Genomic DNA, 10,962 nt, shown 5'->3' with positions numbered 1-10,962 from the left:
AAATACGTTTTTACAAGCTAAAATAATTTTCGTGTCATGATCACTGAGATGAAAACTATTTCATTACATTGTTTTACTAATTTCTTAAAAACTACAGCACCTCTGCAAATAATATTTTCAGGGAAGCTTTCTACCATCGTTATCTTCAAACTGTGAAGTTTAATGTAAATATGTTGACATTTTGTTTTTTCCTACAAAAAGTACATAGCCCCTTTAAGGGTAGTAAAGGGTTTCGCTTTTCTTTCTTATGTTTTTGAAACACAAAAGGCAGAACAAAAAGGTTCGCACGGTTGTCAAAAAACAAAATAGAAAGACACAAATCTTCAAGGCAAAACTTTTATCACGTTGAGAATCATTGTTACCATTACCGTTAGACTACCGATGTCCTTTTTGTTGCTTACTAGTGTTCATAGGTTTTGGAGGTACGTCGGCCGGTCGACCACGTCAGAGCCAATAAACAGCTCTCCCTGGGTAGTTACACCCACAATTTACATACACGACGAACGTTGCACAAGGTTCCTTTATTGTGATTCATTGCAGCAGGGTGAATATTCATGCATCGGCCTCTGCGATGACGAAACACCTGGCAAGCTTACCCGCGCTATTCGAAGGCGAATGAGTAAACTGTGTGCTTGTGACATACCTGTGAAACAAAGAACTAAAAAACAGCCAACGTGAGTGGAGACAGTCCTGCATTGTTTTTAACAGATGCACTGTCCCTAACTTAAAGGATAGAGCCCTTGTTCTTTAATACAATTTTGAATAGGCTCCGAAGCTGGTTCCTGTCATAAAACTAGCACCATTTGTTGATAAAAGCCCTTTCTATATAGACCAAAATTGGAGACACACCACCCCCCCCCCCCCCCCCTCATGGTGTGGCAACCTTTTGAAATTGTGGGATACTTCCCAGTTTCGGTTGCCACAGCAATGCATAAAAGGATAACATGTACATCATGTAATTTTTTTTAAACTAATTGACTTGAAATATTGACTTGAAAGCATAAAATGCAGACAATTATTTGTCGGGATCATATTGGCGCGCGTAGTTTCATGACGACACAAATCGCCCGAAATAATCGTGAGTGTAGTTGGGTATGAATTATGACTCTTGACCTTTGTTATTTTTGCGCGCCAGCATGATCCCAATTATTTTTCACTACAAATCTGTTAAGGAACACGCAGATTAATCTCCGTCATATAATGGCCTACCCGGGGGAAATCGTGCGTGGCCGATGCAGAGATTAATAACCGCAGTCTCAGACTTGAAATCAAGTCTACCAAAGGGGAGGAAGCTGAGCACTGAACAATACAGTTGTACCACTACAGTAAAAAGCGGGCATTTTCACTACAATATATAGGCCTAAGAATTGTCTTGCTTGGTTCACAAACACAATGTCTATTTTTTTAAACAAATTTCTTTATTCTTGGATTAAAACTAAATTAATGATTATTTGTCTATTTTGGTTTTCAGTGCTGAACGTCATTTTCAAACTGCGTCATCGCAACAGTTGGAGAAAAAGGATACCATACGGCATAAAATAATCTTTCAATTTACAATAACATTTAGTTTAGAAAAAATCACTTCAGTTACAAAATTCATTGTTTGCTGAGCAAACTGATGTTGTGTTCACGAATCTTCACTTTCTCTCGTCGTCCATTCTCTTTAACATAATCATAATAATGAAAGTTGATTTTGTCCATTATCTTTTTTCATAGTTGTTAATTCTACACATACATGCACTATTTTATCTCTTCAAACAAGTCAATCAATTATACATGCCTTCAAAAAGAAAAGTGAGCCTCCAATAACAAAGACGTTTATACGACACTTCTGTTTTAGACCAAGAATGAACAGCAGCAGAAAGTTCAAACAGTCATGACATTTCATTTTAGTTTGACTCAGTAGATAAATATTTCGGTTGAAAGTTAAATCGATCAAAAGCAAGTACACTGTAGCTGTTTCAACAATCGATAGATAGTGCATAACGCTATCTTCTGTTTAAATCTACCTAATTAGTCGAGAAAATCTCAATCCAAAGCTATCATTTCAAAGAATTATCTTATAAAATATTGCTCTTATTTTTGTTTGTACATTTAATATCGTTTTCATACGTAAATACCAGTTTTTTCGTTTATGTAAGTTATTTAAACAAATTTAATTAGTAAAATTCAGCAAAAGGGGCCCAGTCTAAATCCAATGAGGTGGTTGGTTAAAAATCCCACGAGGCGGTGGGGGCGGGCTTTGGGCTTCATCTTCCCCTTCAGCCAAAGACAGCCTCGCCTCAGCATATGTATGGGCTATGACGTTGCGATTATCGGCTGTCGATGTTGCATGTTCGCCAATCTCCCTGACTTCTTCGTAAGCCGTTTCTGCATCTAAGCAATATGCAAACGGTTTACAAAATAAACCGCGCATCTTAAGATTTCCATAGTTTCAACAGATACACGTAGAAAAAACTTTTAACTTTACTTTTTTTGTAACAAACAGCAACATTCTTAAAAAGTGAATACAAAACAACTGCATCTTTTTAGAAATCAGACAGATTTAGTTGAAACAGACACACAAAGAAGACAACGTGTTTTCTAATCGATTTTTTTCTTCCTCCTTGAAACGAACATCATGGCAATTTAAATGGTTTAACATTGTTTTAACATTTCTATATCGTATTTCCATCTTCCAATTAAAAAAAAAATCCTACTCATACCTTTTAAATATATCAGTGTAGTTTATTATTTGTTGCTGTTTCGCAGAAAGTTAAGGCCACCGCAATTTATATATTGAGCAGTACACCGCCAAAGCCATACTTGTAATGAATTTATGAAACATATATACCCCAAATCAGTCATATCTGACCCTTGATGAGTTTTCTACCAAACTTTAAACAATTGTAGTTCCTAAAACACAACTTTTTTACGCAAAATGAATGTTATTTACTTTCTTACGTATTGATTTTTGCTTACCTTGTTGTTCAAATCTGCTTAACAGATTGGGTCCAATTTGAATGCTTCCTGGTGAGGGAGCTTGTCTGAAGGTCACAGTAGCTCTGTTCGCATCATTGCTGTTTAAACAAGATTAAGAAGTAACTATAAATACTAAATAGTAAACTTGCGGGTACAATCATGTAATCTCCGTTGAGGGAGTGTTGGCTCTGATAAGAGCCGGTGTGGTTTAATTAACAGATTGTGCTCTTTAATTTTCAGTTTGCTCAAATAACCTCCTCTTGATTTTTAACTTCCTTGTTTTGCTTTGTCTTCACCAAACCAACAGACGTATCAGTCGGATGGTGTGCCATAAAAATTGATGATGTTAAAATAATAAAAAATAATAACCAAAATAAATTAATACAAAATAAAATAAACAAATAAATGGATCCTGCACTAAATGTAGCGTTACTTACGTTTGGTTGATCTGGACAGCAGAATGACCTGGGAAAAACAGAAACATTTGGGTAAAAGATTTTTAATGTTTTGATAATAACCATGTTTCCATCTCTCTGAACCAGAGATGTAACAAGGAGAGCTATGCCAACCAGACATGCTTAAAGGGTGGCTGCAGTTTTTTTATTTTTTTTTAAACAATTAAACATGACTTTTTAAACCTGAAATACTTTTTTTTATTTAATGCGCAAGTATTTTAAAGGTGGTTTTCAAGAGATTAGGGGAACCCACCCCGCCCCTAAAAGGGAGCCTTCATGTGACGTCATGTCGGGAACCCGAGCCGTCGGGTCCCCTGGCTGTGTGCATATAGAGACGTGTGCATTGTGTGGCCTGGTACCTAGGCGCGTGTTGTTAGGAACCAGACTCTTTTTGCCGACGATATGTTTGAATTCCCGACGTGACGTCGATGGTAGGGGGGCGGTAACAATCCACAAAAGGGGGGCATGACTTATTCGCTAATTACGCAAGTGAGACATGTCGGGGAAAAAACAAAACACATTGTATTGATGTTCAATACATATATCAAAAATAAATGACAGCAAATTTAACTGTTTTATTTTAATTCACTGCAGCATCCCTTCAAAGACACTGGACACTATTGGTAATTGTTAAAGACCAGTCTTCTCACTTGGTGTATATAAACATTATGCACAAAAAAACAAACCTGAGAAAATTTGAGCTAAATTGTCGTCGAAGTTGCGAGAGAATAATAGAAGAAAAAACACTCTTGTCGCTCAAGATGTTGTGTGCTTTCAGATGCCTTGAATTCGAGACCTCAGCTGAGCTCCCGAAGTCAGATCTTCAAATATTTTAGGGAGAAACACCTTCTTTCTCGAAAACGACGTTACTTCAGATGAAGCCGTTTCTTACAATGTTTTATACTATCAACAACTCTCCTTTGCTAGTTACCAAGTAAGTTTTTATGCTATTGATCATCTTGAGTAATTATTAATAGTGTCCACTGCCTTTAAGAATCCCCACAAATACTCTTGAACGCCTATTAAATTCATTTTATTGACTGAAACAAAACTGAATAAAAACAAAAACAAAATCATGTCTACCCTGAATTAAAATGAATGCATTTAAAGGCAATGGACACTATTGGTAATTACTCAAAATATTTATTAGCATAAAACCTTACTTGCGTGGTAACTAGTAATGGGGGGAGGTTGGTAGTATAAAACATTGTCAGGAACGGCTCCCTCTGAGGTGGAGTAGTTTTCGAGAAAAAAGTAACCTCAGATTTAGAATTTGAGGTTTCGAAATCAAGCATCTGAAAGCACACAACTTTGTGTGACAAGGGTGGTTTTTCTTTCAATAATATCTCGCAACTTCGACGACCGATTGAGCTCAAATTTTCACAGGTTTGTTATTTTATGCATATGTTGAGATACATCAAGTTAGTGAGAAGACCGGTCTTAGACAACTACCAATAGTGTCCAGTGTCTTTAACATAAACAAAAAACCATAGTGAATAAGTGCTAAATATATAAATTCAAATGAGCTTTTCAGACTTGTAATGATTTTTTTGCTGAAACTTGTTTGAAAAAAATATACTGCCATAATTTTCGAGATCTCTAAATCACTAAATATGACAGGTCCTTACGATCTTTACGAAGCCTGGATGCGACAACCAGCAGGCTTATTGCGACCAGTACAAGTCCGGATGACACCGCTGTGATCAAAACAATGTCTTTCCGAGAAATGGTATCCAACGGAGTAGCTCCAGACCCTTGAAACACATAATTACGAGTTCAAAACACACATTGCTTTTAAGGGGCTTTAGGTACTTTTTTTTGTAGGATACAAAACATAATGTCTACATATTTGAATTAAACTTGAAGATTATGATGTTAGAAAGCTTCCCTTAAAATATGTGTTGCTGAGGTGCTGGTGTTTTTGAGAAATGAGTAAAACAATGTCGTGAAATTACGTTTTCTACATGTTAAAATTATTTTCGTCTCATGATCACTGAGACAAAAATTATTTTCATGACATTGTTTTACTCATTTCCAAAATACTACAGCACCTTGGCAAGTAATATAATATTCAGGGAAGCTTTCTACCATCATTATCTTCAAACTGTGTAAGTTTAATTTAAATCTGTGGACAAAGTGTTTTTGTCCTACAAAAAATACATAGACCCTTTAAATGGTCTTTAAGTACCTTTTTTGTAGGACACAAAACACAATGTCCACAGATTTGAATTAAACTTACACGGTTTGAAGATTATGATGATAAAAAAGCTTCCCTTAAAGGCAGTTGACACTATTGGCAATTACTCAAAATAATTGTTAGCATAAAACCTCACTTGGTAACGAGTAATAGGGAAAGGTGGGTAGTATAAAACATTGTGACAAACGGCTCAGTCTGAAGTGAAGCAGTTTTCGAGAAAGATGTAAGAAGTAATTTTCAAAGAATTTGATTTCGAGACCCCAGATTTAGAATTTGAGGTCATGAAATCAAGCCTCTGAAAGCACACAACTTCGTGTGACAAGAGTGTTTTTTCTTTCATTATTATCTCACAACTTCGATGACCAATTTTTTTATTGAGCTCAAATTTTCACAGGCTTGTTATTGTATGCATATGTTAGATTCACCAAGTAAGAAGACTGGTCTTTGACAGTTACCAATAGTGTCCAGGGTCTTTAAAATATTACACTCTAAAACAGAAGTGTAACAACTTGCTGAGTAAATGTGCTGGGTACCAAAATTGAGTACCTTCTTACGCAATGTTGGGCAACGAGGCGATTTGGCTAGTGCCCTCGAGAAGGTAACTTGTACCTTTTTAAGTTGCATAAAAAAATTAGCCAGTGAAAGCAACTTATGTGTACAAAAACACATTTTCCTCGCCACAGGGTCAAGTTTACCTTGCAACGTACTACAAAATGCTCTTTTTTTGTGGTAAAATGTTGCACGTAATTGGGTAAACTGCTCCTCGTGGAAACCATTTTACCCATAATGCAAAGTGCACATTACACACACACACACACGGACGTATCGTACAAGTCGCATGGCACAAGTCATAATCAAAGATGGATGGGGTGGACATAATTCTAATGTTGCAGGTCGTTGATGTCTGATGTTCATTTAACCACGGTTGTCAAGAGAGAATTTTGGCTTTATGGTAGTTAGTCGGTTTGAGCATGGAGGCTTCCTCCATGGTTGAAGGGAGAAATGCATCACCAGGAAATACGCGGATAGTAGCTTCAACAACTTCGTCAATAACAGGTCTGGCAAAACCAACCGGCTCTTTTCAGAGCCACCACCGCTTCTAAAAAGAGATTGTTACATGTAGTCTGCTCGCAAGACTTTTGTGTTCGTGTTTCACCCCCTGAATGTACACAAACTCTCCGGTTGTTTTATGCAAGGTGATTATTAGGTTATGATCACCATAGATTAATCGGAAATTATACTGTGCAGTCAAATTCAATGTATATGGCTTTTTTAAAATGTTTTATTAGTGTCCGTGTTTGCTGCAAAAATGCATTACTTCTTTTTTTACTTAACACTAGGGGTTATGGTGCTCATATACTGAGTAAATGGGTAGTCGAATGTTGGGTACATTTTGACACAACAAAGTTGGGTAAGCAATTTGACGCGTAGTTGGGTAGCCGTCGAGTAAATTGAGTAAATTACGACGCAACCTCTGTTGCGTAGCGTTTTACCCTCCAAACGACCATGTTCCCTCTTGAACACCACAAAGAGTAAAATTTTACGCAACATTGGGTATTTTTTTCTCAGAGTGTACTTGCTTGATAATGCAAAGGTCGTTGGTTCGAATCCCACCCGAGTCTCCAAAGACGAAACTTATTTTCGTGATTTGTTTGACTCCTTTCTCAAAAACCATGATGTGCTGTAGTTTTTGCGAAAGGAGTAAAACAATGCAAGAAACTACGAACCCACGACCTTTGCATTATTTGAAATTGACTAACCTTGTCCCGTTTTCAGTGTCAAACTGCTTATGGCCGTGGATTGACCTTCGTTCAAGTCTGTTGTTGCTGGCAATGTTGTGATCGATGCCGGCTGATCTGTTAATGATATCCAAACATAAATTTCATATTACAATAAAATTAGGCGGTGTCTCAATATAGGCCTTTGACTGTATCCATTGTGTGAGTAGCATGTTCAGTATTTCTCCACTGTCACAAGGTTTGTCTTGTTGAAACTTGTGCTGTGTCTTGTATTAGGAAGAGACAAGAACAACAACAAAATCTTTGAGAATAATAATTGCTTTTCTTGATACACTATCTTAACGAGTAGGTCCAACAAAAGGCAGTGATTGAAGCCAAGCATGCTTCCCTTTATCCAGCCCGCAGGGATCTTTGGTAGAGATTATGCCACATTTTAAACCCCATTATAAGCCTGACATACTGTAGGTGTAAGGGTTTAAACCAAAACTAATAGAAGAAAAAGATTATCATCATCAAGGATTCCTGCAACGTGAATACTTTGGTGACATCCGGCATTACAACTTGTTTTAAATGAACAATTATTACTTTGCAAACTTACCCCCGAAGCCAATTCAGGAGGAGTCATGAACGTCACATTGGTATCTTCCTTCGTCCTTCAAGCTCAAGTTTAGAATCGTAAGATTACAGCTTGTCTTGCCGTGATGAAGCCCGTACTTTCCCGTCTGGTCGATGGAATGAAAGACCTCGCTTGATGGATTGCAAGACTGCAGTATGGTGTCGTTGAGTGACCACTCAAAGGTGAAGTTCCTCTTGTCAGTTGTGCCGCTGTCGATCACAGAGCACGGTAAGGTAGCACTCTCCCCTTCTACTGGAGTAACTTTTCCATCAGTCTGAACACCAAAGTTGGCTTTAAGAAAACACATTGAACGCTTTGAGAAAGTTGGCATTAACGAAACATTAAACACAATGAATAATGATATAAGAGATGTAAAATTTGCATCGGGGATAACGAATTTTAATTTTGTTTTTTTTACCAATACAACGATTAAAACAAAAATGAATAATTATATTTCTCTTTTCTGACATGTTTTTGAAATATACAGCACAAAGTTTCAATGTAAAACGGATGTGGTAAGTTTACAGATGTATAATGCGTCACTGCAGCATGATGTGGTATCACAGGTGAAACTTCTTAGGTCAGTTGTGCCGCTGTCGATCTTGTAGGATGATAAAAGGGAGCATCCCCTTCCCCCGGGTTAAGTTTTCCTTCTGGTCACCAAAATGGTCTTGTACAATTTTTACAATGATCACGACGTACGTTTTCCTTGCAAACTACTGCTTTTCTCGGTCAATTTCGGTAAAATGATCAGCCAGTTTAACCTACAGCCTATTCTATTTCACACGAAATCGAATGCTACTGAAAAGGGTTATTCGATTTCATTTTAAGACTGTAAAAAAAAAAAAAAAAAAAAAAAAAAAACGCACAAAAAGTCCCCACATTTTAACATAAAATTTTATCATTATTTTTTATGTATAAAAAATATGGTCGGAAATGTGACAGAATGTTATACGGTGTCGATAGAGTAAGTTTACAGTGTGAGCGTTTCGTTATGAACATACGGCACTGGTTTCGAGAAAATTGAAACAGGTTTCGTTTCGTTTTACTGCTATACAAATTAGAGTCCGAGACGTTTAAACAACGGTATCATGTAGCATGTTTAATAGTATATATAAACCCACAATTGATAAAGTTGGCTTACACCAATTTAGATCATTGTAACTGAACTAACATGACAACCCTAAATCGAAAAGGAAACATGCATTTTAACGGCACTGCCTTAAACTGTAAACCCTCAATATTAAACAGGGTAAATTATGGCAAATATAAAGTACGTTTACAGTTTGAGGTTTTCGTTAAGAACAAACCCTAAATCAACAAGGTAAACACGTAACGAAATTTCCTTAAACTATCTATAACCAATGTTTTACAACATAATTTTGCACATTTTTTTCGTACGAGTGTGTCCTTATTTTAGCAACATAAATTGTTGGTAATTTTTGTCAGACAATTTTTAGTAATATTGGTATGTAAGAAAAGGTGATAAATTCAACTTGAAGATTCCATTCTTTTTGAGGTAAACACTCACCTTTTTTAACTTGAAGATTTGTCATGTTTGAGTGACTGCCAACTATTCCAAACACTTCACACCGAAACACGGCTTCATCTGCAAGGCCTATATCCATTATTTTAAGATTGCCATTGTCTGGATTAAAACCCACAGTCTTGTTCCTGAACGACGTAACAACATTACATCCAGCAATGTAAACACCTTCCATGTTGTCTTTAAGAAATATCCATTTAAATGTGACGTAATCTCGCTCATCACACGGTGGGATCAATGGACCATTTGCAAACCGAGCCTTGCATTCTAACTCTACGTCTTCACCTTCAAAAACTGTGACGACTGGTGGCATGTCTATCATGATGGTCCCAAAAGAGACGCCACCTATTCAAAACACAAAGAAGTAATAAAATTACCTTAAAGTTGAACCATTCGTCAAAGATAATTCACACGAGGTTAGCATTAATAACTTTACTTTCGTTCGTTGAATGTTTTTTTTGACACTGCATAAAAGTTTATTTATTTTTAGGGTGCTTTTCAAAAAAAGACCAATACTAGTATTAATGTCTTTATGCACGGTATCTCTCTGTATTGACACTTGACAAATTGGTCTTTTTGTCGACTTATCTTGAAACATAATTCCAATAACATTACTTTCGTTTGCATGTTTTTGTTTTTGACACCGCATCATATGTATTTATTTTCAGGTAGCTATTAAAGGCAGTGGACACTGTTGGTAATCCTACTTAAAATTGTTATTCGCATAAAACCTTACTTGGTTATGAGTAATAGATAGCTGTTGTTAGTATAAACATTGTGAGAAACGGCTCCCACTGAAGTAATAGTTTTCGAGAAAGAAGTAGTTTTCCACGAATTTGATTTCGAGATTACAAAATTAGATTTTGAGGTTTCGAAATCAAGCATCTGAAAGCACACAACTTCGTGTGACAAGGGTGTTTTTTCTTTCATTATTATCTCGCAACTTTGATGACCGCTTGAGCTAATTTTTTCACAGGTTTGTTATTTCATTTCTAGATACACCAAGTGAGAAGACCGGTTTTTGACAATCACTAATAGTGTCCATGTCTTTAAGGTAGCTTTTCAAATAAAGACTCAAACTATTAGTAATGTTTTTATGCACAACTTATCTATATATTTACGCTATAGGCTTGACGAGTTCTTTTTTTTTGTCGACTTACCTTGAAACATAATTCCGATAATTAAGAAGACTGCGAACTCCATTGTGTTAAGGCGATCATCGTTACACTATGATATAATGTGACATGTTCTTCTCAAACCATGTTAAGAAACTGCAGCGAAACCTTAACCTGTACCAGTTCCATCGGCTTAGTGAGGGAATTGCTGGTCGATTGAAAACAATGTAAAGCAAGAAGTTATGAAGTTCTTACCTTTTACAAACATGCGCACTATTTACCTTAAAAGAGAAACAACTGTCAATTCGTGAGGGTTGGTTCCACTATCATTTT

Source organism: Asterias rubens, chromosome 17, assembly GCF_902459465.1.
Source record: "Asterias rubens chromosome 17, eAstRub1.3, whole genome shotgun sequence".
NCBI classification, from domain to species: Eukaryota; Metazoa; Echinodermata; class Asteroidea; order Forcipulatida; family Asteriidae; genus Asterias; species Asterias rubens.
This window is presented reverse-complemented; position numbering follows the sequence as displayed.